The 27670-nt window shown below is 41.8% G+C and overlaps 1 long non-coding RNA gene across 1 annotated transcript; it reads right to left on the bottom strand.

Annotated features, from left to right (window-relative positions):
• Positions 1-11196: 11196 nt before the first annotated feature.
• On the bottom strand, positions 11197-25929 carry LOC120399039. The gene is made up of 3 exons (XR_005594898.1): positions 25833-25929; positions 13664-13763; positions 11197-11291 (listed from the first exon to the last, which is right to left on the bottom strand). It is a non-coding gene; the product is annotated as an uncharacterized LOC120399039 (long non-coding RNA).
• Between the last annotated feature and the right edge of the window lie 1741 nt (positions 25930-27670).

The raw sequence follows: 27670 nt of genomic DNA, 5'->3' as shown, positions 1-27670 counted from the left end.
TAACCTATGATGTTGCATTGTTCACATTTTATGGCATTGTATGTTCATACCAAAAAAGTGGTAGTTATAGCTTCATAGATACAGACTGCCATTGTTAAATACATCTCTACCTCTGTCCTCGGAAACCAAAAAATCTTACCGTGTTATAGGTGAAAACACGTTATATCGAACTTGATTTGATTCTCTGGAGCGCTGCTTTACCGCGTTATATCCGAATTCGTGTTATATCGGGTGGCATTATATTGGGGTAGAGGTGTATAATGGTATACTTTTATATTAGCATTATTACCTGATAACCTGGCATTGTTAATCTATCTTTACACTTATTAGTTTTGCCTCAAATAATTACTTGTTTTTACTAAACAAAGACTTAATGGAGCCTCACACGGAGATCCCAGTAAAAACATCCAAGACCACCCAAAAAAAGGATTGATCCAAAGCTATTGAAGTCAATGGAAAGACTTCCATTGACTTCTATGAGTTTTGGATCAGACCCTCAAAGTTTAATACTGTGCATACATACCACTCTTTGTTAGGGTTTGCAGAGAAAATATTCTTGAGATAAAACTCAGAGAGATGAATCCAGCCTAAAAAGCCAAGCTAGGCTAGAAGAATAAGTCTAAATTGATAGGTCTAAACGTCGTGAGAAAGGAAAGTAATCAAAAAGGCTCAGTACTGCGGTGCTGTCATCTTTTATCTTAATAAGTCCTTAAAAAGAGTAAATAAAAGGAGAAGGATGAAAGTAATTGTTGGCTCTGTGTTGAGTAAGTAGCGAGTTATCAGTGGCTTTCATTTTGTGTAATCCCTCCGTCTCCAGCTGGCTTCAATTACAGGACATGGAATCTCTGAGGATCCACAATAAACATAATAAATAATAGTATTTCTGAGTTTTCACACAGGAAGGGGAAAAAAGAAGCACAAACTCATTGTACGTGTGGGTAAAAATGTGTGGGCAGGCATATGAGGTCTGAGGTGGCACTGAATCATGCCTTTGAGCGTGGATTGGAAGCGAGCCCCTGTGAACTTTATTCCTCTAAGTGGCAGTGCTTTAGTACATTTGTTGGGTTTAGTGCTATTTGTTAGAGTAAAGAGAGATTATCAGAACCTGCAAATCAATGCCCTCTGGCCATGCTGACTTGGTCTGATGTGCTCCTGCCCTGGTATGGCAGGCAGTCTCCTCAGCAGTGGAAATAAAATGAGCCAGGAAAACCATAAGATGCTTTAGTTTACCTAGAAGTATGGAAGGGAGGCCCTTAGGAGTATGGGAATTTCTTGTTCCTCTTTTGGAAGGTACTCAACAAATATAGTGTCTTCAGTCTGATGATTTAGATCTGTTTAGACTGAGGGATGCCTGTTAGTGACTTGTTTGACAGGATGGCAGCCAAGATGTCATTAAAGGCATCTAGTAGCATAACTAGGGCCAGATTTTCAGCTGGTCTATGCTGGTGTAGCTCTAAGGAAGTAAATAGAGCTAGGCCATTTTTTGCCAGCTGAGGACCTCGCCCTAGTTCTTAAAGGTGGTACGTTTGCTGAATCATCTGGCTGCTTTTCTGCATGGAGGTGCGTGGGGTGGGGGTTGATTTTTTCACAGGACACTAAACTCACAATCGGAGACTATAGGATGTCAGCCTAATAGCACCTCCACTGCACTGCTGAACTGGTTGGGGTGTTCTATGTGGTTGTTTTGCAATATAAAGGCCATATAGTTTACAATGGAATTTCAATTGATAAAAAGGGATGGCCTCTGATCAAATGATCATCTGTATCACTTGCTGGGTATTGTTTATTGTGTGTTTTGTATTTAATGAAAGTTGCAACCTATGTGCCATAACCTGTTCTGACTGTAAACCTCTTTTTTTCGGGTACCCTCAGCAAGGGCACCATAAAATCTTTTTACATGTAACAATGACCTTTAAAACTGACAACAAGGCAAGCTGCACACCATTTACACAAGAACTCTTTAGAATTTACTCTACCTATGCCATCTGCTTTCTCTGGTATCTAGAGGGTTGTGTTCATTCGAGAAAGGGTAGAGTTGATAGAAAATGTTTTTCCTCATTCAAAAGAGCAGGCAAGATGCCGTGTATTCATAGAAACAAGCTGAGACAGCTTTTCAAACCCCCGATGCACAATTTCTGTTTTAAAGTGTACACTCGGTTCTTTAGTTAGAGCTGGGTGGGAAATGGAATTTTCATCCCATGGGAAATTTATGACATTTAAAATTTTCCATTCAACCTAGATTGGAACAAAAAGCCAAAATTCACCACAAAACATTTCCAAATATTTGTTTCAGAAACAACCTTATGATGTTTCATTTCCACTTTATCATCTCAACTTCTGTTATAACATAACATAGTTGAAATGTTATAAATTATAATACAAATACAAAATGAAAGATGTTGACCTTATCAAAGTGAATCATTTTGATCATTTCCCTTTAAAGATGTTGACAAAATCAACACATTCCCACAAAACATTTCGATTTTATCCAATCAGCATTTTCTGATGGAAAACTGTTCTGCTGGAAAATTTTCAGCCAGCTTTAGCTGAAATCTTCATTTTGTTCTAACTGTCTCTTATCTCTTCCCCAGTCTGGCAAGAGAAAGCAGTCTGGTGACATTTCAAAAAAAGCAAAAAGAATGAGGAGTACTTGTAGCACCTTAGAGACTAACAAATTTATTTGGGCATAAGCTTTCGTGGGCTAAAACTCACTTCATCAGACGCATGCAGTGGAAAATACAGTAGGAAGATATATATACATAGAGAACATGAAAAAATGGGTTTCTTTACTTCACTAGAGCCAGCCTTACCATGCATTCCCTTCTCCCAATATCACCTCTGAGTCTTTCTCCTCCTACACTACCTGTTCTGCATGGAACAACTTTTTAATTCCATTGGACTAGGCCTCCTTCTTCTCATTCAAATCCCTGCCAAAACCCACTCCTTCCAAGACTACCACAACTACAAATCAAGTCAGTGAATCAGCCTAATATCTTTTCCACAACAACTTCTAAGAAGGGGGATTAAGAAACTGGAAAGCAGGAAAAGGGAAAAAAGCAACCTCTCTCTGGATTTCGCAGAGCATCTTGTTTTAGCTGTAACTTAATTTATGATTATAATCTCCCCATGGTGAGGAATGTCTTTATTTGTGCCTTGTGCAATACTAAGGACATCATCTGATCTTAAACAATATGTAATAGTAATATTGTAAACAGAGCCCGCATACATTTTGAAATACCTGGAAGCTCACCATCTAACAGGAGTTTGATTTTGTTCTCAGATATTCCAACTGAAAGACTGTTCTTTTTATTTTTTTTTTTTTAGTGCATCTTCAGAGTATGATACTTTGCTATTTGACCCTCCCACATAGCACAGATGCAGAATGTTGCCTGGATAAGCACCATCTTAAAAAATGATGAGGAAGAGAGAGAACAAAGGGAAACCTAATCTTGTACTGATAAGAGTATGGTCACCAAGTTACTCCTACCCTGTAGCAGGAGTGAGGCCTACAAGGGGAGTCCAAAGTTAAACACCACTGTCTCTTCAGATACAGCCATGTCCATCCACAATCCATCACTTGTTACCCTGTGTTTCTTGAGAGTAAGGGTGTAGGTATACACAGCATTTGCTCCTCAATTTTCCCATCTATAAAATGAGAATAATAAGAACTTACCCTACTTCCTAGGAATGCTCTGAGAATACACTTAATGATTTACTCTCCCTGTCCTCATATTCAAAAACTAATAAACCATTCTTACTCAACCTTTTAAAAGCAAGCAGACAAAAATCCAATCTCAATTAGACACCAGAAGTCTGGAAGACTTCACTGTGAAAGGTGAAAGTTTGAGAAAATCATGACAAACTGAAAAAGCCATTTAGAATGGATATGTTTAGGCAACCTGAATTCTGGCTCTTTAATTCTGAAAACACAGATGTTTACCACGGAAACTAAAGTCCTTGGTTAATGGTTGTAGTACTAGGCCCTTTGTCTTTCCTGTGGGACAGCCACTAAGGATATGTCTATACGGCAGCTGGGAGCGAGCCTACCAGACCAGGTAGACAGACTTGTCCTAGCGCGGCTTGAACTAGTGTACTAAAAATAGCTGTGTGAAGGTTGTGGCATTGACAGAGGTGCAGAGTAGCCACCCGAGCTTGGACCCAGGGGGTAGAGAGAGAGGTTCACTCCCACTTGCCATATAGACATAGCAGAGGACACATCATACACAGACATAGAATCATAGAAGATTAGGGTTGGAAGAGACCTCATGAGGTCATCTAGTCCAACCCCCTGCTCAAAAGCAGGATCAACCCCCAAATAAATCATCCGAGCCAGGGCTTTGTCAACCCGGGCCCTAAAAACTTCTAAGGAAACCCATTCCAGTGCTTCACCACCCTCTGAGTGAAATATTTTTTCCTAACATGTTTATGTGAAGCCTGTTCATTTTACCATGAGAATAAGATTAGTACTAGGGATAGCTTCTGGGAAAGTAGGTGGATGCTGGCTAGAGTTTGGAGGCCATTCACAGCTATCTGTTAGGAGAAGTGTTTTGTAATACTGCCTGCTTTACAGAACAGTGAAATCACTGAACTAAGGACTGGCTCAGTTTTGTGATTGCTGAGAATTGAAAGAATGTTGCTGAAGTCTATTGATGTGACGGTACGGCTGCTTGTCTAGGTCATTCCAGTCAAAACAGTACAAAAGACAAGATGCAGTTTACCATATTTGTTTAGCACCAGATAAAATAAGGAACTCACGTGAACTGTACTGTTTGAGTTCTTTGAGTAAAATAATTGTATCTTGCACTATGGAGCTGCTGATACAAACCTCTGTGGAAAAAAAGGCCTCTTGGAATTTGATGACAGAGGCAAATAAAAAAAAATGCTCTGTGATAAAAATATCCTAAATAGCCAAACTTCAACAAAACCTTTTCTTGGCCCTTGTTTATCAATAAAAATAGATGTGTGTATGGCAGTGCCAATCATTTATACTGTATAAACCTTATCTGAAGCTTGTATTTAGGGAAATGTAGCAGATTCAATGCTAACCTCAGGGTACAACACACACTTTTATAATGTAGTCCTAACGCTTCACTGAATTATATCCAGTGGAATTCCAGCTATTTTCCTTAGCTGAATAATTCTTTACATACATATCTGAAGCCAAATAGGATGAGATGCCACTATCAACAAACTTTGCTTTGAGGTGGTCTATATGATTATGATCATGTCAATTTACCTTTTACACTGAGCCAGTAAGAGCTTCAGGGGATTAGCATGCCTGAAAATCTCACACTGAAATAAAGATTTAAATGCTTTATTTTAGGCATTAGAGTTTGAAAATTTTGGCCGCTAGGTTAATAGTATGAGCAAAAGAGCAATTGTAGTAAAGTGTTTAGCCTTTCCACAGTTCATTAATCTACTTAATTTTTTTTTAAAGAATCAAAAGAATTAATTATTTTGGGCTATATTGTGAAACTCACTTTACCATCTCACTCTACAAGTAGCTACTTGGATTTTAATGGGACTATTAGTGTTGTAAGGTGCTATTGAATGTGAGTAATGGTATCACAGTCTGGCCTTTCATAAAGAAAAAGTCATTCTCCTCTGAGTAAATGTAATCAACATTACTTTGTAAAAGAAAAATGGGAATAACAACCTTTAATTACAATTAGAGGCTTCATCCTGTAATTCATATATTTTTAATCTAAAGTAGATATTCTCTCGGCAATAAAGTTTGTTTATAATGTGTAATGACAGATAACAAGAGCAAGTTATTAACCAAATATTCTAGGAAAATGTACATGGAATTAATATGCTGATTTTTGTGAGGTGAGAAGTGACTTGTTATTGGTACTGCTTCTTATAACATTCAGCTGTAAATAAATGATCCAATATAACACATGTAACTATACCATTTATTCTTCTCGCCATTATTTGGTCATCCAAATACCATTTCCACTTATTCAGTGTTTTACTGAAACCTAAAATTGGATATTTGCTACTAGTTCCTGCTGGGTTTTTTGTTTGCTTGTTTGCTTATTTGTGAGTCAAAAATGTGTGTTGTACTAACTTCTTCCTTGGAAATAGTACCTCCATTAACTGTAGACTTTTTTAGATCCCAAGCATGGAGCTTGCTCTTCGCAGATCCTCCCAGTCTGACCTGTGTCTTGACTCATGTAACCATCTCTAACATCTAATTGTCTTGCAGTTTGTCAAGGTGAAAGTTTACAATGTCAAACTAATTTCTGGAAATATATACATCTCCTTTGATACTCCTAGTTTGTGAGATTGGGATGAATTCCATATCAGCTGCTAGCTTTTCTCTGAGTGAAAGAATATTAGACACTCACTGAACTTTGAATGGCTTGGCTTGCTGACTCCACTAATAATGCCTGTGACTCCAACCCAGCAAAGCACATAAGCATGTGTGTAAATTGAGCACATGAGTAGATCCATTGAAATCAGTGGGACTACTCACATGCTTAAGTACTGTGTTGGCTTGGAGCCTTTATCCTTACTTACATTTATTGCATCCTGAGTATATGTGCTACACAGGCAAGTGGAGAAGACTTAGATTTGGAGTACGTGGGTTTATTTGAGATAGAAATGTTATCAAACTAATGCCATAGGGGATTTTAAATACTTTAAGTGTTAGTAGTTGTAGATTGCTCAGAAATGTGTTGAGAGACAGGCAACGAAAGCTGTCTGAAATATCTTCGTCCAGTAAAACCTCAGGTTTGAAGCATTCATTTATGTATCATAGTCAAGGTCAATTAACATATGTTATTTATGTTTTTCTGTCATCTATACACTTGCTCTAATGTACCTTTCAATTGTCCATCTTGTTTTGATATCAGCATCTTGATTTCCAATATCATAATCTTAATGGATTTGCAATGACATTATCATGAGTTTGCTTAGATAACACTAACCAAACCTTTGGGAAATTTGAGGAGTGTCCCTTTCAATCAATTGTTTTATATCCTTAGTACAGAAACAAACAGACTTTATCAGTAGCTTATTTTACATCAATTATAATTGATAACATTCTTAGAGACCCATAAGAAGCAATCATTATTCCTTAGAGCTTCATTTGTTTGTACTTTCATGGGTATTTTCTCAGTTAAGGCCTTTTTATAAATACAATTTCTGCTGTAGGATCTTCTTGGCTCTCTGTACAGCTCCCTCAGCCTGTCCATTCACTCTTGGGTAATGTGGGTGACCAGTAATAACATCAAAAGCGTATTTCATTCAGAATGACTTAAATTATGCTGCAATGAATTGTGATCCGTTGTCTGTCGGTAGTTGTTCTAGAATACCAAAATGAGCAAAAGTGCATTTCAGTTTCTAGATAACATTGTGTTGTGTTATGTCTTTTAACTACACTATTTCTATATACCTGGAAAAATAATCCACTACAACCAGGTAATAATGTTCTCTGAATTTGCATAAATCTGCAGTTAGTCTCTTCAAGGTCTGCTTGGTAGGGGTATTTGTCCACTGTACGGTTCAGCATTGTCTCTTATGTTGTTTTGTACTGGCTCTCCTTTCAAAAGACCAATAACATCAAATCCTCCATCAAGTTCTTCCACCTTTCTCACTAGGCCAAGGGTGGCCAAACTGTGGCTTGCAGGTCACATATGGTTCTTTTACCATTAAAGTGTGGCTTGTGGAGCCCCTCCCACACACACACCCATTCTTCACGTACCAGACTGGGGGCTGGGGAGGCTGAGGACCTCTGCCTTGCAGCAGGAGGGGTGTGATAGGGGCTTCTGCCCAGCAGGGAGGGGGGTCTTGGGGCTTCAGCCCTGCAGGGCGCACCTGCCAGGGCTCAGGGCTTCAGCAGGAATAGGGCTGAAACCCCGACCCCCAGATCCCAGCAGGTGTGCCCAGGTTCTGTAACTTCTGAAGGTTGTTGTATGTGGCCACCCCTGCACTAGGCCCATCATAGCTGGCATGCTGTGGCTGGAAAGCTTATTGGTCTTTGCTCTTTTGATCACATACACTCTGAATGCATAGCTTTTGTCTTTGTAAATAGTTTCTGTGGTGAACTGGTCCATGCAGTTCAGGATAACTACAGGGCTAGTCAGAACTATGTCAAGTGACTTCTGGTCTGGGAGGGGTTGAAGCTTATTGTAAGTCATTTCTGAGATGACTGTGACTTCAGCTTCTGAGTCAATTTTAGAGTCAATAGTCTTGCCATAAATATTCAATTTCACTCTCCAGGCAGGTTCTGCATTGTCATGAGTGATAGATCCCAGAAGCAATTATTCTTCATTGTCTGTGATATGAGTCAACTCCCTGACTGCTTTGGTGCCTAAAACAACTTCAAAGTGTCCATATTTTGTGCAGGTATTATGGCTTGCACCTCTGGCTGGACATGCATCATCTCTTTGGATATGCCTTTTTCAACATCTTGTGCACTCAATTTGTCCCTCTTAGCCTGGGAGTAATTTCTCCTTGCCTTGGGGATTTTGTGATAATGACTTTTAACACTCAAGTGTCTGTTTACAGCTTCCAAGCTACTTTCAAGTTCTTCACGTTGCTCCTGCCTTTTGTTCTGCTGTTTGACTAGTTCAGACTGCTTTGCTATCTGTATAGCTGTGGCCAAGCTTAACTTTGTCTTCAGTTGTAGCTGCTGTGAAAGATTTTTATCTGTTAAGCCAATAACCAGCCTGTCTGATATTTTCATGGATTGCAGCTCCAAAAATCACAGTTTTCAGCCAATGCATGCAGAGTGCTTATAAAACATTCAATGTTTCCCTCTGGTTCTTGAATTCACTGGTGAAAACATGCTTTTAAATAAACCATATTTCTCTGAGGCATAAAGAATGCATCAAATATTGCAGGGACCTTTTCATGGTCATCTTTGTGACTGTCTTCAGTAAAGTGAAAGGATTTAAAGATACACTCTGCCTGCTGCCCCACAACATAAATTAAAGAAGATACCTGAATATCTACAGTTTCCTGGTGGAGCTTGGTGGCAATTTGAAATCTTGAAAATACTGCTTTCAATCATTCCATTGTGAAGGTTTGGCAAAGCTGAAGTTCTCTGGGGAATTGAAGAGTTGCATGTTGATGAGATCCTGCAACCTTTGTTGTTTTTTTCCTTCTGTCTGCAACCTTTTGCTTTGGTTCTTGTGTTTTTCTCTTCTGCCACTAATTTACTTCTGACATTATGTCATGTACTTCTTGTACACAGTAGCTTGCTGGGCTACTAGCAGATCAGGTTTCTGTATCAGATATAGACTGACTACAGAGACAACTTCCCAGAGAGATACTCACGAGATGTGTTCAGTATAATGCTCTACCAGTTTAGTTTAAAGTACAGTAGAACCCCAGAGTTACAAATATCTTGGGAATGGAGGTTGTTCATAACTTGAAATGTTTGTAACTCTGAACAAAATGTTATGGGTGTTCTCTCAAAAGTTTGCAACTGAACATTGACTAATAAAGCTTTGAAACATGCACAAGAAAAATGCTGCTTTCCCTTTATTTATTTTAGTAGTTTATGTTTAACACAGTACTGTACTGTGCTTTTTTTTGTCTGTACTGCTGCCTGATTGTGTACTTCTGGTTCCAAATCAAGTGTGTGGTTAACTGGTCAGTTCAGAAACTCTGGTGTTTGGAACTCTGAGGTTCTACTGTATTTCACACACAGTGCCACCTAGTGGCTTAACAATGTAATATAGTTTAGCATTCCATTATAGGTATAATACCCAGTGGCTGAAAGTTGAAACTAGAACAATTCAGACTAGAAATAAGGTGCAAATTTTAACAGTGAAGGTAATTAATCATTGAAACAACTTACTCAGGATTGTGGCCTATTCCCCCAATGGTGAAAATCTTTAATACAAGATTGCATGTTTTTCTAAAAGACATACTCTGTTTTAAGCTTTTGGATGTGAAGCAGTAGTTAATTCAAGGAAGTCCTATAGTTTGTGATATGCAGGAGGTCAGACTAGATCAGGGCTAGGCAACCTATGGCACATGTGCCAAAGGCAGCACAGGAGCTGATTTTCAGTGGCACTCACACTGCCTGGGTCCTGGCCACCGGTCTGGGGGATTTTAATTTAATTTTAAATGAATCTTCTTAAGCATTTTAAAAACCTTATTTACTTTACATAGAACAATAGTTTAGTTATATATTATAGACTTATAGACAGAGACCTTCTAAAAACCTTAAATATATTACTGGCACGCAAAACCTTAAATTAGAGTGAATAAATGAAGAGTCGGCACACCACTCCTGAAAGATTGCCGACCCCTGGACTAAATGACCACAGTTGTCTCTTCTGGCCTTCAAATTAATTAATAGATAAAGATTTTGTGAAAGCCCCTTGTTAAAATATTGGCAGCACATCACCTTGTTTGATAATATATTCAATCTGTTACAATGCAGAAAGATTTGCTCCCAAGAACAGCTTTAAAGGACACATGGTTTACATTTTGTTTAACTTGACCTAATCAGTATGTCTGAGTTGTTAACTCAGGCATCAGCACTGTCTGCATCCCAAGAAAGGTAATCCATATTTAACATAGGCAAATATAAGCAAAGTATTGATCTATGACAATTAGTTCCTTACACCAGGACCAGTTGTGCTATCAATACTGGGAAAGGCCAGTTCCCAGCCTCAGAAGAAAAAAAAATGTTTATCTGCAAAAGTGATCAGTGTGGTTCTGCCCTAAAAGCTGATTTGTTAAAATGACATCAAGTGATTTCATTTTAATTGGCTCTCTATGTTTTCCAGATAAAATCTGCTCAATTTACACTTTTAAAAAATGTTTTTCTAACTCTCAACCCCACACACTTAGCCTGGGATCAAAACCCCCACACTCACTTATCACTAGCAATAAAGATTCTGGGTGAAATTTTCAAAATAGCCTATGAGCTAGATTTTTAAAAAGTCTTTAGACTACTAAAGCTGCAGATAAGTACCTAGTGGGATTTTCAAAGTACCTAAATGATTTAAGCCCCTATCTCTCATTGAAATCAATGGGATTTAGGCACCTAATCTGCTTAGTGTTATTAAAGTGCCTATCTGTCTGTTTAGGCATCTAAAAAACTTTGAAAATCTGGCCCTTAGGAGCCTAAATCCCATTGACTTTCAGGCAGCTCAGTGCCCTTGTTCAAGCTGAAGTCCCAGAGTTCCCAAAGCAGGATTTTTAAAGTAGGTGGGGGAACTAATAGCTCACCAGATGGGCCTGATCCTGTAGACATGCTCAGAGCACACCTAACACCTGTCAGACCCTGCAACGGGGAGAGTGGATGCAGGGGGGCAGCACAGCACCTGCACAAAAGACAGAGAGGGGCACAGGGAAATGCAAGGCAAATGAAAGAGAATTATTAAGCATGAGCAGGAGACACAGACTGTTTCAACTGCTGGAGCATTTGGTACATAAGCAGCTGTCCTGGCTTAGGTGCCTAACTCTAGAGGAGGGTTCGTGGCTGAGGATTCTGAGCAGAAGGAGGTACATATCTCTGTCCCGTCAGCCAGGAGTACCAGGTACGGTGACCAGATGTCCTGATTTTATAGAGACAGTCCCGTTTAGGGGTCTTTTTTTTATATAGGCTCCTATTACCCCTCACTCCTGTCCTGATTTTTCACATTTGCTGTCTGGTCCAGGGCCGCCCAGAGGGGGGGGCAAGAGGGGCAATTTGCCCAGGCCCCGAGCCCCACAGGGGCCCCCACCAGAGTTTTTCGGGGCCCCTGGAGCGGGGTCCTTCACTCGCTCCGGGGGGCCCGGAAAACTCTTGCGGGGCCAGGCGCAGGAGCTTCTTCTGCTCCCGGTCTTCGCCGGCGGGGGGTCCTTCCGCTCCGGGGCGGAAGGACCCCCCGCTGGCGAATTACCGCCGAAGACGGAGCGGGACCCGCCGCCGAACTGCAGCCCGGTCTTCGGCGGTAGTTCGGCGGCAGGGGGGCCCCGCCGCGGGTCTTCGGGGCACTTCGGCGGCGGATCCCGGAACGGAAGGGCCCCCCGCTGCCGAAGACCCCGAATCCTCTGGGCGGCCCTGGTCTGGTCACCCTAGTACCAGGTCAGCTGCTTAGGCACCTAAGACCCTTTTCTTTCACCACACCTCTCCTCAGCATTTCACTCCTGGCTAGTATGGTGACTCCTTGCTCAGCTGGCTGGCTTCTGAAAATCCCTTTCTTAGGCACTTAACTATCTCTACAGTTACAAGGGGCTGAAAATTCCACTAGGCAGTGGGCCTTCTAAAGGTTAGATGTTGTTCCACTTAGCCTAGCAACATGTAAAATCTCTTTAAAAAGATGGCTCCAATTGCCCAAGTCTCTTTTCAAAATAGGACTTAGGCTGGAAAATCAGTTAGGTGCTTTCAAAAATTTTACCCTCTTCATTAGAACTATTCTTGTGATGTGTGAGCTAGAATAGAATTCAGCTCACTCTACTGTAGCTGTGTTGCCTCTACAGAACTAACAGGAATAAAAAATAATGAAAAAAATTTAGTCAGTATAGTAAGATGACACACAAGGAGCGGTTGAGGTGAATCCAGTGGAGCCATTTTTACACAGTCAAATTTCAAAGTATTGTATTGAAGATTGCATGGTCCCAGGCTATTAGGAATACACTACGTCTGAATTTCTGCACTCAATTCATAAGAACCGAGAACTGCAGATACATGCCCTGCCCCCCAGCATGACTCATTTCTGTTGTCTGTGACAATGATAATGGTGAGACCACACAAAGGATTTGAAGGTTATAACTCTCAGTGACTTCTGTTGTCAGAGCAAGCCATGTAATAGTTTTCAGCAAAAGAGATCATTTACTGGTGGTCATGACATCTCTTGTTTGTCAATTAACTGTGCAGCTACGCTGCTGTAAAAGGTAAACAATTTGTATTTGTCAATTGATTAATAGCGCTACAGACAATTAAAATTAGAGCTGAAAGAAACATTTCTAATAGGATTAGAATAAGCTGGAGATAGCATTATTTTCTGATAACAGAATGCAATAGATAGTTATATTAAAGTTTTGCTGATGCCTCACCTAAAGGGACATACACACGTGTTTATTACAGGTCTTGGATTGATCTGGTACGTGGTGGTACAGCATACTAGTGCCTCTCTCAAACTGTTGTCTTGTCCTCTGGAGTCTCAGCTTCCTTTATTTTTTTAACAAAGTAAATCTTTCGGTATTATGGTGAAGAACACTTCAGAATGTTAACGAAGTGTAGCCAATGCAGAGATGTCGATGTGAGGTTGCAGAGAACTTGGAACAATAGTTCTGAGAGGTATGGATTGCTTCATTCATTTTAGTGAGAGGTTAAAGATGCCTAATGATAATTTAAATGTTAACAATGTTAATTATTTCATTCTACATGTAAGAACAGAGAGGGAGGGTTACAGATGTGCAAAATTCACTGTGTCTGACATATCATTTTGGTGCCATGAGTGGGTGGCTTTTGGGATATACCAACACCAAATGCTTTTCCCCAGTCAAGAAGGATTTAAGCCCAAGTAACCCAGCAGAGCCCATGGACCCCACCAACGTGAAGCCAAGTTCAAGGAGCTCAGTGGAACCCAGACAGCATGCACAGTCATATTTTGAACATGTGCACAATTTACTGTGAGCAAAGCCTCATTTTGGTGACTAACATGGGTGGAGCTTATGTTGTGAATGGAGCTTGGAAGAGTATAAATACCTTTTTCCCTTCACTTTGACCCCAGTTTAGTAGCGTCTTATTCAGTTCTCACTGAAGTCAATGAAAAAACATGGATGAAGGTGGACCGGCTCCTATTTACCTAGAAAAAGGCAGAGACCTACCGTGATCTGCTGGATAGGCCAGTTGAATGGGGAGACTTGGGTTCTATACCTGGCTGACTGATCTATTCCTGGTCACAGTCTTTCTGTATGACCAAAGGCAAGCCACTTCTCTGTCACTCTGTTTTCCTTCCCACCCTTTGTCTGTCTTGTTTGTTTAGACTGTAAGCTTTTGAGGGGCATGAACTGTCTCTTACTTTGTGTCTACACAATCCTTAATATAATGGGATTTCTATCTTTGTTGGTACCTCTAATCTCTATTTTAATACAAATAAATAATAATTGAAAAAATAATTATCTTGTGCCAGTTGCAATAGATTGTATTGCACAAATGGAAATGATTTTTTGTTTATTCAATTTATAGCATGAAATATAGCAAATTCTCTTGTTCAGATTCCCTGCTATGGCACTACAGTTGTTAGTAGGGTTATATCTAGGATAAAAGTCTCCCTGTGTTTCTAGTTACTACACAGCTTTAGTCCTCGGCATGTGTTTACAAGATTTGGCATGTGGAACTAGCATGGATGAGATATATGCAAATCTCATTGTAAGCGGGCGGTACTCACCCCTGCCGCGCCGCCTGCTGGTTGGCCGCAGAATGTCCCTCGGTCCAGCCCCTGGGCAGGCCAGCAGGCGGTGACCCGTGCTGCCCCTGTTCCCTCCCTCCTCCTGGACCCCCTGCCCCTATATGGTTGGGTCTCCCTCCCCCCCCCCCCCCCCCCACCCCTATCTTGCAGCCTCAGTAGTAGCTACTACTGTCAGTCATGTCTCTACCCCCACACTGGGGGCAGTGCAGCTCATCACATCACAGGCAAGGGCAAGGGGGGTTTTTGCTGCTGCTGCCCCTGCCTGCCCCTGGGCTGCCCTCCCCACCCCACCCCCCACAGTACCTATGGCCCAGCCTGGGGCTGTGAGCTTCCCTGGCTCCTCCGCCTATTCCCCAGCACTGCTTCCCTCAGGTACCTTGTCTTAAGCCCTAAGCAGCCAGGCCCATCTCTCTCTAGAGCCAGAGAGAGACTCTGTCTGGGCTCTGGCTTTCCTGCCTCTTATAATCCCCAGGGCTTCAGTTTGGGGCGTGGCCCCAGCTGCAGCCACTTTCCCCATCAGTGCAGCCTCCAGCCACAGCTCTCAAGCCCTGCCAGGCTGCTTTCTAACCCCTTAAAACCCCGGAGCAGGGTCCACCCTGCTACACTCATCATCTTTTGTTGTTGTTTTTTATACATAGCAGAGTTTGAGCTACTTTAGACCTAGCTATAAAATGAATATTTCCCCCTGTTTCCAAACCATTGCATGTCCTCAAGATTTCTCTGAATGATGTACAGAATTGCATCGTTTCTTTCAAAATCTTGTGTTGTGTTTAAACTCTTCTCCATAATAATTTTGCAATGAACACGTATTTTTGTTTCTTTTTTATTTTTTTGCAAGTTGTTGAGTCCCAACAATTGCAATACAATCTATTAAACTGAAGCTGAATGGGTCACCTTTTGTTGAAGTCATCTTTTTAATCTGTAGTCAACAATTGTTGAATATTTCTTATCTCTATTCAGTGATGGCATCAGGCATCTTATTTCCAATACTGTCAGTGCAAGATGAATTATTATTCTGCCTGGCAAAGCACAGACATTAGGTGCATTGATAAGCAAGGTCAATAGTTTGTTCTGAGTCACAAGAATTAAACATTAAAATTTCAGTATTTTAATGTCAAGGGTAATTAAAAGAGATACATGTCTCTGAAAACATCTGGAAAAGACAAAGAAAATAGTCCTAGACAATAACCTATGATCTGGATTACAAAGGTTAGAGGAGAACATTGACTAACTAGCTTCTCTAGGCTTTTGCTATCATTGTTTAAATCTGATTCATGAACTGTATGTTAAAGGAGGTGAGTTTTTTAATGTAGACCCCAAATTTCAAAATGGAGGTATTTCTTATACATAATCCCAAAACCACTGAATCCTAAACCAATGGTGGCAGCCCATTTTTTATTTTAAACCACAAGTAATTATAGACTTTGAGGCATGTAAAATCACGTATCCTTAATGTCTTCCAAAATGAAGTTTCTTTTTGCTTCCTTTGAAACACTTGGCACAGGTCACCGTTGGAAACAGGAATCTGCACTAGATGGACCTCTGTTATAGAATCAGGGGTGGCAGTCAGGCGGCCTTTGGAGGCACGCCTGAGGGTGGTCCACTGGTCACGTGGATTTGGCGGCGTTTCTGCGGGTGATCTGTCGGTCCCGCACCTTCAGCGTACCCGACGCTGAATTTCCGCCAAAGCCACAGGACTGGTGGACCTCCTGCAGGCATGCTGCCAAAGGCTGCCTGACTGCCGCCCTCACAGCAACCGGCAGGCTGCCCCCCGCGGCTTGCTGCCCCAGGCACATGCTTGCTGCGCTGGTGCCTGGAGCCGCCCCTGTATAGAGTTTAAGATCAGACGGGACCACTAAATTATCTACTTTGACCTCCTGTAGATCACAGACCTCCAACACCATCCAGCACCATCCAGAGCCAGTGTGATTGATTTGAAAATTGTTTGATTTGATTTGAGCTCCAAGTCGGCTGCTGTGAAAAGTGATATTTGTATATTTGTTAATATTTTTCACAGCCTCCCAGCTAGCTACTGAGTCTGCTGTGAAAAGTGATATTAACAAACATACAAGTTTCACTTTTCACAACAAACTTACTCAGCCCTGGCAAGCCCGGGGACAAATTACACCCCAGGATGGGGAGGTGGATAGGGAGGCAGCAGGGGCCAGGGAAGGCAGCAGGAGCTGAAGCCTGGGAAATGAGGCCCTGAGATGGAGCTTGAAACCCCAGGGCTGGAGCCTAAAGCCCCACAGTTGGGGACCAGGGCTAGAACCCGAGGGTCAGGGTACGGAGCCTGAAGCCGGATAGCCGGCGCCTGTTGCCCCACCACCCCGTGGCTGAAGCCTGAAGCCTGAACCTCACCGCCTCCAGGAAGGTGAAGAACTCACAGGCTGCCAGCTCCTCTAGGGTTGTGCCCCAGGTGTCTCTAGAGGGAGGGTCAGGAACCAACCCTTTCTGGCAGTCCCAGGGACCAAACACCAAGGCAGCCCATCCAGGAGCAATGTAAAGGGGGATGGACTGCACTGTACATTACTCAGAGTAGTGAGTAACATTGCTAAATACTACTACTTTCCTTATAAAAATGATATTTATTGTAATCAGCCCAAATGCTGCAGCCCTTACTCAGGCAAAACTCCCATTGGGAGTCAGGAGAATTTGGCCCATCATGTTTTATCTACACATAGTTAATAAAATCAACCCCAATGATAAAGGTTTTAGTGGCTAATAGCTAAATTAACTTTTTGATTCTGAGGAAAGAGGAGGGCCTACGTTTAAGGGCCACTCCAGCAGCAAGGAAAATGTCAGAGATATTTCCAAGCAGTTTGTTTTATTTACATTACAAATGCCAACTGCTGGCAATAGCCACATTTGGCTCGAAGGCAGTTCCAGAGCAGAGCAAGCCACAAATCGAAAAGTGCTGTGTACTTTGAGCAGGGTGTTATTGCAATGATAAAAAGCCTGATAGCCTTGCATACTAAATAATAACAGCAAAAAAAACAGGAGTACTTGTGGCACCTTAAAGACTAACAAATTTATTTAAGCATGAGCTTTCGTGAGCTACAGCTCACTTCTTCGGATGCATAGAATGGAACACACAGACAGGGGATATTTATACATACAGAGAACATGAAAAGGTGGAAGTATGCATACCAACAGGCAGAGTCTAATCAATTGAGATGAGCTATCGTTAGCAGGAGGAAAAAACTTTTTGAAGTGATAATTAAGATGGCCCATAGAAGGTGTGAGGAGAACTTAACATAGGGAAATAGATTCAATTGGTGTAATGACCCAACCATTCCCAGTCTTTGTTTAACCCACAGTTAATAGTATCTAGTTTGCATATTAATTCAAGTTCAGCAGTTTCTCTTTGGAGTCTGTTTTTGAAGTTTTTTTGTTGCAAAATTGCCACCTTCAAGTCTGTCACTGAGTGGTTAGAAAGGTTGAAGTGTTCTCCCACTGGTTTATGAATGTTATGATTCCTGATGTCAGATTTGTGTCCATTTATTCTTTTGCGTAGAGACTGTCCGGTTTGGCCAATGTACATGGCAGAGGGCATTGCTGGCACATGATGGCATATATCATGTTGGTAGATGTGCAGGTGTACGAGCCCCTGATGGCGTGTCTGATGTGATTAGGTCCTATGATGGTGTCACTTGAATGGATATGTGGACAGAGCTGGCATCGGGCTTTGTTGCAAGGATAGGTTCCTGGGTTAGTGTTTATGTTGTATGGTGTGCGGTTGCTGGTGAGTATTTGCTTCAGGTTGGGAGGCTGTCTATAAGCGAGGACTGGCTTGTCTCTCAAGATCTGTGAGAGTGAGGGATCATCTCTAAGGATAGGTTGTAAATCTTTGATGATGCACTGGAGAGGTTTTAGTTGGGGGCTGTAGGTGATGGCTAGTGGTGTTCTGTTATTTACTTTACAAAAACTAGACAAGCCATTTACAACAAAAACTTTAGTGTCCTTTTTCTTTTGTAGAGAAGCAAACTGTCTAAACTGCTACATGGCACAAGGAGCCACAACAGTAGCTCCCTTAACCCACCCAATAATATTGTTAATCTTTCCAGCTATTCTCTTAGCCCAGCAGAAGAATCTGTCCTATCTCGGGGACTCTCCTTTTGTCCTTCCAGATCCACGAATATGATACAGTTTTGCGGTGACCTAGAATCCTACTTTCGCCATCTCCGACTCAAAGAATACTTCCAACACACCTCTGAACTACATACTAACCCACAGAATCCTTCCTAGCAAGGTCAATAGTTTGTTCTGAGTCACAAGAATTAAACATTAAAATTTCAGTATTTTAATGTCAAGGGTAATTAAAAGAGATACATGTCTCTGAAAACATCTGGAAAAGACAAAGAAAATAGTCCTAGACAATAACCTATGATCTGGATTACAAAGGTTAGAGGAGAACATTGACTAACTAGCTTCTCTAGGCTTTTGCTATCATTGTTTAAATCTGATTCATGAACTGTATGTTAAAGGAGGTGAGTTTTTTAATGTAGACCCCAAATTTCAAAATGGAGGTATTTCTTATACATAATCCCAAAACCACTGAATCCTAAACCAATGGTGGCAGCCCATTTTTTATTTTAAACCACAAGTAATTATAGACTTTGAGGCATGTAAAATCACGTATCCTTAATGTCTTCCAAAATGAAGTTTCTTTTTGCTTCCTTTGAAACACTTGGCACAGGTCACCGTTGGAAACAGGAATCTGCACTAGATGGACCTCTGTTATAGAATCAGGGGTGGCAGTCAGGCGGCCTTTGGAGGCACGCCTGAGGGTGGTCCACTGGTCACGTGGATTTGGCGGCGTTTCTGCGGGTGATCTGTCGGTCCCGCACCTTCAGCGTACCCGACGCTGAATTTCCGCCAAAGCCACAGGACTGGTGGACCTCCTGCAGGCATGCTGCCAAAGGCTGCCTGACTGCCGCCCTCACAGCAACCGGCAGGCTGCCCCCCGCGGCTTGCTGCCCCAGGCACATGCTTGCTGCGCTGGTGCCTGGAGCCGCCCCTGTATAGAGTTTAAGATCAGACGGGACCACTAAATTATCTACTTTGACCTCCTGTAGATCACAGACCTCCAACACCATCCAGCACCATCCAGAGCCAGTGTGATTGATTTGAAAATTGTTTGATTTGATTTGAGCTCCAAGTCGGCTGCTGTGAAAAGTGATATTTGTATATTTGTTAATATTTTTCACAGCCTCCCAGCTAGCTACTGAGTCTGCTGTGAAAAGTGATATTAACAAACATACAAGTTTCACTTTTCACAACAAACTTACTCAGCCCTGGCAAGCCCGGGGACAAATTACACCCCAGGATGGGGAGGTGGATAGGGAGGCAGCAGGGGCCAGGGAAGGCAGCAGGGAGCTGAAGCCTGGGAAATGAGGCCCTGAGATGGAGCTTGAAACCCCAGGGCTGGAGCCTAAAGCCCCACAGTTGGGGACCAGGGCTAGAACCCGAGGGTCAGGGTACGGAGCCTGAAGCCGGATAGCCGGCGCCTGTTGCCCCACCACCCCGTGGCTGAAGCCTGAAGCCTGAACCTCACCGCCTCCAGGAAGGTGAAGAACTCACAGGCTGCCAGCTCCTCTAGGGTTGTGCCCCAGGTGTCTCTAGAGGGAGGGTCAGGAACCAACCCTTTCTGGCAGTCCCAGGGACCAAACACCAAGGCAGCCCATCCAGGAGCAATGTAAAGGGGGATGGACTGCACTGTACATTACTCAGAGTAGTGAGTAACATTGCTAAATACTACTACTTTCCTTATAAAAATGATATTTATTGTAATCAGCCCAAATGCTGCAGCCCTTACTCAGGCAAAACTCCCATTGGGAGTCAGGAGAATTTGGCCCATCATGTTTTATCTACACATAGTTAATAAAATCAACCCCAATGATAAAGGTTTTAGTGGCTAATAGCTAAATTAACTTTTTGATTCTGAGGAAAGAGGAGGGCCTACGTTTAAGGGCCACTCCAGCAGCAAGGAAAATGTCAGAGATATTTCCAAGCAGTTTGTTTTATTTACATTACAAATGCCAACTGCTGGCAATAGCCACATTTGGCTCGAAGGCAGTTCCAGAGCAGAGCAAGCCACAAATCGAAAAGTGCTGTGTACTTTGAGCAGGGTGTTATTGCAATGATAAAAAGCCTGATAGCCTTGCATACTAAATAATAACAGCAAAAAAAACAGGAGTACTTGTGGCACCTTAAAGACTAACAAATTTATTTAAGCATGAGCTTTCGTGAGCTACAGCTCACTTCTTCGGATGCATAGAATGGAACACACAGACAGGGGATATTTATACATACAGAGAACATGAAAAGGTGGAAGTATGCATACCAACAGGCAGAGTCTAATCAATTGAGATGAGCTATCGTTAGCAGGAGGAAAAAACTTTTTGAAGTGATAATTAAGATGGCCCATAGAAGGTGTGAGGAGAACTTAACATAGGGAAATAGATTCAATTGGTGTAATGACCCAACCATTCCCAGTCTTTGTTTAACCCACAGTTAATAGTATCTAGTTTGCATATTAATTCAAGTTCAGCAGTTTCTCTTTGGAGTCTGTTTTTGAAGTTTTTTTGTTGCAAAATTGCCACCTTCAAGTCTGTCACTGAGTGGTTAGAAAGGTTGAAGTGTTCTCCCACTGGTTTATGAATGTTATGATTCCTGATGTCAGATTTGTGTCCATTTATTCTTTTGCGTAGAGACTGTCCGGTTTGGCCAATGTACATGGCAGAGGGGCATTGCTGGCACATGATGGCATATATCATGTTGGTAGATGTGCAGGTGTACGAGCCCCTGATGGCGTGTCTGATGTGATTAGGTCCTATGATGGTGTCACTTGAATGGATATGTGGACAGAGCTGGCATCGGGCTTTGTTGCAAGGATAGGTTCCTGGGTTAGTGTTTATGTTGTATGGTGTGCGGTTGCTGGTGAGTATTTGCTTCAGGTTGGGAGGCTGTCTATAAGCGAGGACTGGCTTGTCTCTCAAGATCTGTGAGAGTGAGGGATCATCTCTAAGGATAGGTTGTAAATCTTTGATGATGCACTGGAGAGGTTTTAGTTGGGGGCTGTAGGTGATGGCTAGTGGTGTTCTGTTATTTACTTTACAAAAACTAGACAAGCCATTTACAACAAAAACTTTAGTGTCCTTTTTCTTTTGTAGAGAAGCAAACTGTCTAAACTGCTACATGGCACAAGGAGCCACAACAGTAGCTCCCTTAACCCACCCAATAATATTGTTAATCTTTCCAGCTATTCTCTTAGCCCAGCAGAAGAATCTGTCCTATCTCGGGGACTCTCCTTTTGTCCTTCCAGATCCACGAATATGATACAGTTTTGCGGTGACCTAGAATCCTACTTTCGCCATCTCCGACTCAAAGAATACTTCCAACACACCTCTGAACTACATACTAACCCACAGAATCCTTCCTACCAACGCTATAATAAAAAGGATTCTGCATGGACTCCTCCTGAGGGTCGAAACAACAGACTAGACTTCTACATAGATTGCTTCCGTCACCGTGCACGGGCTGAAATTGTGGAAAAGCAACATCACTTGCCCCATAACCTAAGTGCATCCGAAGAAGTGAGCTGTAGCTCACGAAAGCTCATGCTTAAATAAATTGGTTAGTCTTTAAGGTGCCACAAGTACTCCTGTTTTTTTTGCGGATACAGACTAACACGGCTGCTACTCTGAAACCTAAATAATAACAGCTTTCCCTAAACCCTGCAAAACAAGAACTTAAAAATGGTTGAAGCAAGTGTAGCTAATGGCTAGAGAAGGGAGAAATGGCAGCTGAGTTCTATTCTTTGCTCAGCCACTTGCTATGTGTCCTTGAGCAAGGCAATTAAGCCCTCTTTTCTTCAGTTGATCCATCTCTAGAATGGTTATAGCAACACCCTGAAGGGGTGCTGTAAAGCTCCATTAATGCTGGTAGAAGCAGTAACCTCATGGGCTGAAGTGTTCTGTCTGTGAAAAGTACAATTAATTAACTACTGTTATTGAGCACAGCACATTTGGACGCCAGTAGCAGTTTGCCTGTATAATTACTGTAGTGTAACCTTTAACCTAATCATATCAAAGGCAGAGTATGTATTTGTGATGTTGGCAGGCCAGATGCCAGTTCTTGCCAAGGCCTCAGACATTACCTCAGAACTGACATCCTTGTAGCTGGAGACCAAACCAGGTCACCTGTATGTTAGTTTTGCTTACAATGGGTATTAGTCTTATAAGAATGTAATTAGTGTTGAGTATCTATGAAATGCTTGTAAGTTGCTGTGTGCATTAAGCTTACTTGCAATGTCTGTATGCTGTTCTATAAGAAAATATCTAAGTTTTGCTTTATAACTTTGAAAATGTTTGCCCTGAACTTGTGAACACAGGCACGGGAATCATCCTGTCTTCCTCTGCCCATCCAGAAGGACTATCAAAAATCATCACAATACAAAGGATTGGTTAATGTCCCTATCGCACCTGGGAAATGCTACCTGCAGGGAAGAAGCTCATCCTGTGGGCTTGGAAGCTGAATGAAGGAAATAAAACAAAGCCACAGGAAAATTTTCCATCTTTTTGGCTGTTTGAACTCTGACAGTACCAGAGACTCTAAACTGAGCACAGAGATCCCCAGAGACTGCCTCTTGGGTGCTCCCTGAAAGGTACTTTGAATTGACAGATCACTACAACTCTGCCACTCTCAGGATTTAGTTGGTAACTCATTTGTGTGTATACGTTTGTTTGCTTTAACTTGTAAATAACTCTCATTTCTTTTTCTAGTAAAAAACCTTTAGATAGTTTATTACAGGATTGGCTATAGGGGTTGTCTTTGGTGTAAGATCTACTGTACCAGACTGATCTGGGTTGTAAGTAACTGGTCTCTTGGGACTGGAAGCAACCTGAATGTGGTATGATTTTTGGTGTAAATGACAAGTTATCACTAAGTCCAGTTTATCTAGGTGGCAAGATAGACTGGAGAGTCTAAGACGACTCTCTATGAGTCAATGGTAAGGCTATTACAGTGATCCAGGAGTTTGCATTTGTTACTGGCTTGGGGAAATCTAATTATAGATCACACCACCAGTTTGGGGTGTCTGCTCTGTTTTTGACAGTCTGCTCTTGGGTTGGCACTCATGGTTGTGAGCCGCTTTAGAGAGCATTACAGTATTTACAGCTATTCTACACACCGAACTGCCTCACAGATCCACTTCCAGCATTAATTCAGACTCAGTGCCTGCAGCTCCTTCGGGGAGGATATTTTTGCTTAGGCATTGGGTGGTTGTCCAGTGGCAGCAGAGTATCTGAAAGAGTCATGCTGCCAGAGGAAGGAGGGAACAAGTATTTATATTAATATTGGTATGAGAGTGGAGATCAGGGCTTTTATGATGCTATTGGATGACATTCCGGGGTGCTATCTGGACCAGTGAGGGGCTGTGTCACCCCTACCCTGCAAACTTGGGTACCTCACAATGTTTTGCTGCTGTAGCTCCAACCTGGGATGCTCACAAACAGCCAAACAGCCTGCAGGTAACAGCCTGAGTGTCTGTGTATAGCTGCAGTCTGCCAGCCACACTCCAGTCACATTCCGGCTTCTACCCGCCTTGGTTACAACTTACAGGGTGACCCCAACACACTCTCAGTCCTGGATTTTCCCTCACAACATGTGTTCTGCACTGTCAAGTCCTCTCCTGGACAGTCCAGATATATTAGGTCCATTGCCATCCCAAAGGGGATTGATATATAGCAGTTTGCAACCATAAATGGAGTTGCCCCTCTACAATTCACAACACTGGATTACTTTTCATTAAAGAATAAAACAAATGCATTTAATTACAAAGCAATAGGTTTTAAGTGAGTACACGGGTAAGGCATTAACGTCAGAAATGGTTACAAGAGAAATAAAGATAAAATGCTTCCTAGCACTAGTCTTCAAGGTGAAGTCCCTTACCAGTAACACTGCTGACCAAACTCTTAAGCCCAGATCTGCTCCCAAAGGCCAACAGCTGTTTCTTTTGTCTTTTTAGGAGATGGATAGGCAGACATAACATGGGGTGCTTTTGCCCCTCGCTTTTATAGTTCAGTTCCCCTTTGAAATGCATTTTCCTGAGTGTTGCCTCTAGATAAAGTTCATTCCCATTGTGGGGATGGAGACAATGAGTCTGGTGGTGAAAGAGGTTCCATGCTGGTTTTTGCTAAGATGCAGATGTTTGTTCCTGCCACCCTTGCCCAAGAATAGCCACTTGATAGGTGATGATAGCCTATCAGCTTTGATGACATCTGGCTAGAGGCATCAATATGTCTTTTGTCTTTGAGAAACAGGTTTACCCATTCCCCACATTAGTCTGGTAAACACACTTCAGTTATGACTACATACTTTTCACTGTGATATGATTGTCCAGTAAGTTATTAGTTTTCAAGTGATACCTCACAAGGCATATTTTGTACAAAGAGTATTACAATAATGTGTAGCATGTGAACACAGGGGTGCATTTGATCACTTACTGTTTCTGCTATTTGTTACTGTGGATGGATGGATGGATGGATTGCTTTAAACTGAGACCAGTAGACAAATAGGGCCTGATTCTGTAATTCAGCAGTCTTTGATAAAGTCACTCCTGATTTACATCAGTTTTGATGACAGAAGAATCAGGCCTATACTGTTTTGTGCAGGCACACCCTGTTAAACTAGCCTAGACTGTGTGTCATGTAGGGTACTTGAAATATTTTCAAAAAAGTAATAACCAATTTTAAAACATGGGCTAGAGCTTCATCTGGTGTAAATCAGCACAGCTGATGTCAGTGCAGCAACACCGATCAACAGCAGCTGAAGATCAGGTTGTGCATGTATAGTTTTAATTTGCTAACATGAAGTTGTTGGGAATTTTTTAAATTAATTGAATATAGAATTTGTACACTAAGCGGATAATACTATATACCATACTTGTGTCATTTTAAAAGGATTCTGTTATCCTCAGGTGCAGCTGCAGTACATAAGTTGCTCACACCAGTCATCCCAGGAGACAGTGTGGTCATACTCCAAGCTGCAGAAGGCCTTTTCCCTTTACTAGCAATAATGAGATACAGCAAGGCTGTACAGTAGGCTCCCTCTTGCTAGATATCGAGTGTGTCAGGAAGATGAAGAGGAAAACGAAATCTTGCAGAAAATTGTGACGAATAAGGAAGTTTTACATTTAGAAAAGAAATTATTTGACAGTCTTGTCCAGTAAGGTTGGATTTAATGAAAATGCCAGCAAGACTGGATATGGTCTCTTATAAGCATCTCTTTAGAGGCAATAGGTATATATCCTTTGCAAATGAGGACATTAGCCTGAAAAATGCTCAAGACCTACACTTGCTTCCAAATTTCTTCATAAATGATGGATCCTTAGTAGCTCTAATAATAAAGAATTTATGAGGATATATCCTAAATACATAAACACAGGTTGAGAAAGGTTACCTTATTTCAGATTCAAAGCAGCTTCACTTATTCTCTCTGTTGTGCAGAGAGAAAAGGAGGACAGCACATGTATAAATATTTTATTCTTCTAGAGTATCTGTAATTAAAACAAAATATAGAACTGTAATGTGTGCTTTAAATCACCAGAGTTATGACAACATGAGATGATATTTTTGCATGAGGATATTGGATTTGAATGAACAGGATGGGAGAAATTAGATTCTTAAGTAAAACTAGATATTTTCGCACCAGACTGCAACTGTATGTGCAAAAGGAGAAGGAACTTACTGAAGTATCTCGAAATCCAAGAAGCCATCATTACGTCTTTTATTTAGAGATGTTACCATTAGAGTTGGCAGGAAAACAACAACAATTCTGTTCTGCAAATTTTGAAGTTTCAAAATTTGTTTTTGTTCCCATGAGACTTTTTGAAGTTTTTCACAGAAAAACCTATTCAGGCCAATCCCAGAATAGCTCTGTGGTTAAGGCCCTTACTCCCAAACTGGGAGATGTAGGTTCATGATCTTCTGAATCAGGAAAAGTAGGGTCTTGAACTGCAGTCCCACATGTCCCAACCAAATGATCTACCCCCAGGCTATTAACTCAACCTTCCCGTTTGGCCCAATCAATATTAATTTTTCAAAGTGGAATAGCTCCAACTGGAGAGAGAGAGAGAGAGAGAGAGAGAGAAACTGTTGGCTGTTCTGGTATAGGTTGCTCTCTCTCTCTCTCTCTCTCACACACACTCATTTTGACTAGATTCCAACCTGGACCCGAGAAATATTTCAATGGAAAAAAGATTTGTCTTTTTTTTACCAGTACCAAAGTACGCACAGCTACGTCTGATGTTGGGAATTGTTGCTTGGTGCAGAAGTAAGGGGGAACTACTGACGTGTCAGGTACAGGTACCAGGAGCTAATATATGTATCTGTGTAATAAAGATTGAGGGGATCGGTGCAGCATTTTGTGGGCATGTGCAGATGTCATACCTAGTGCATGTGGTGACATCTACATCCACAATATGTTTGGATGAGTTTTAGGGTGTGGCTGGTATGTAGATGTAACACCCTCTCTCCTCTCGACCCATCTAAAGTAACTACTGAGACTGCTTCAGTTCTTTCAAGTGGCATCTGTGCCATTTTTGAAGAATACAAATGTCTCATCCACTCCAGATGTGAAAGAACTGGAGCTACTTAAAAGAATGAGCCCCGGTGACATCATAACTAAGCATGAAGCCACTGAGTCAGGGGACAAAGTCCTCTCCTAATCTATGTTAATAGAGACAAATGCACTGACTGCTTAAAGGACAAATTATCTCATCTCACCAGAACAGACTGGCACAAGCTAAGAGCAACTATCAGCCAATATGTCAGGCAGTGACTGCTATTCCTGCAATGGCACCATCAACTCCCCCTCCTTGTCCTATGCAGGAAGCAAATACCCTGAGAACACACTGGATTTGAACTTGCATCCGATGAAGTGGGTATTCACCCACAAAAGTTCATGCTCCAAAACGTCTGTTAGTCTATAAGGTGCCACAGGATTCTTTGCTGCTTTTACAGATCCAGACTAACATGGCTACCCCTCTGATACTGGATTTGAACAAAGATCTTAGTTTCATTTTTAATCTACTGGCACAATTACAAATAAATAGTTACCCTTGGCTTGCACTTTAAAATCCTCTCCTGATGGTAACTAGACTTCACAGCAGGGAAGGTCTCAGCCTCTGTCTTCTTCTGAGCCTTCTGCTTCTGCCTATTCTGGGTCTGTGCAACCTCCAGGAAATGATGTGCCTTTTAGAGAACAAACTTCAGGGAAGGATCAGCACTAGGGTGCTA

This window comes from Mauremys reevesii, linkage group 2 (genome assembly GCF_016161935.1).
Source record: "Mauremys reevesii isolate NIE-2019 linkage group 2, ASM1616193v1, whole genome shotgun sequence".
NCBI lineage: Eukaryota > Metazoa > Chordata > Testudines > Geoemydidae > Mauremys > Mauremys reevesii.
This window is presented reverse-complemented; position numbering and strand designations above follow the sequence as displayed.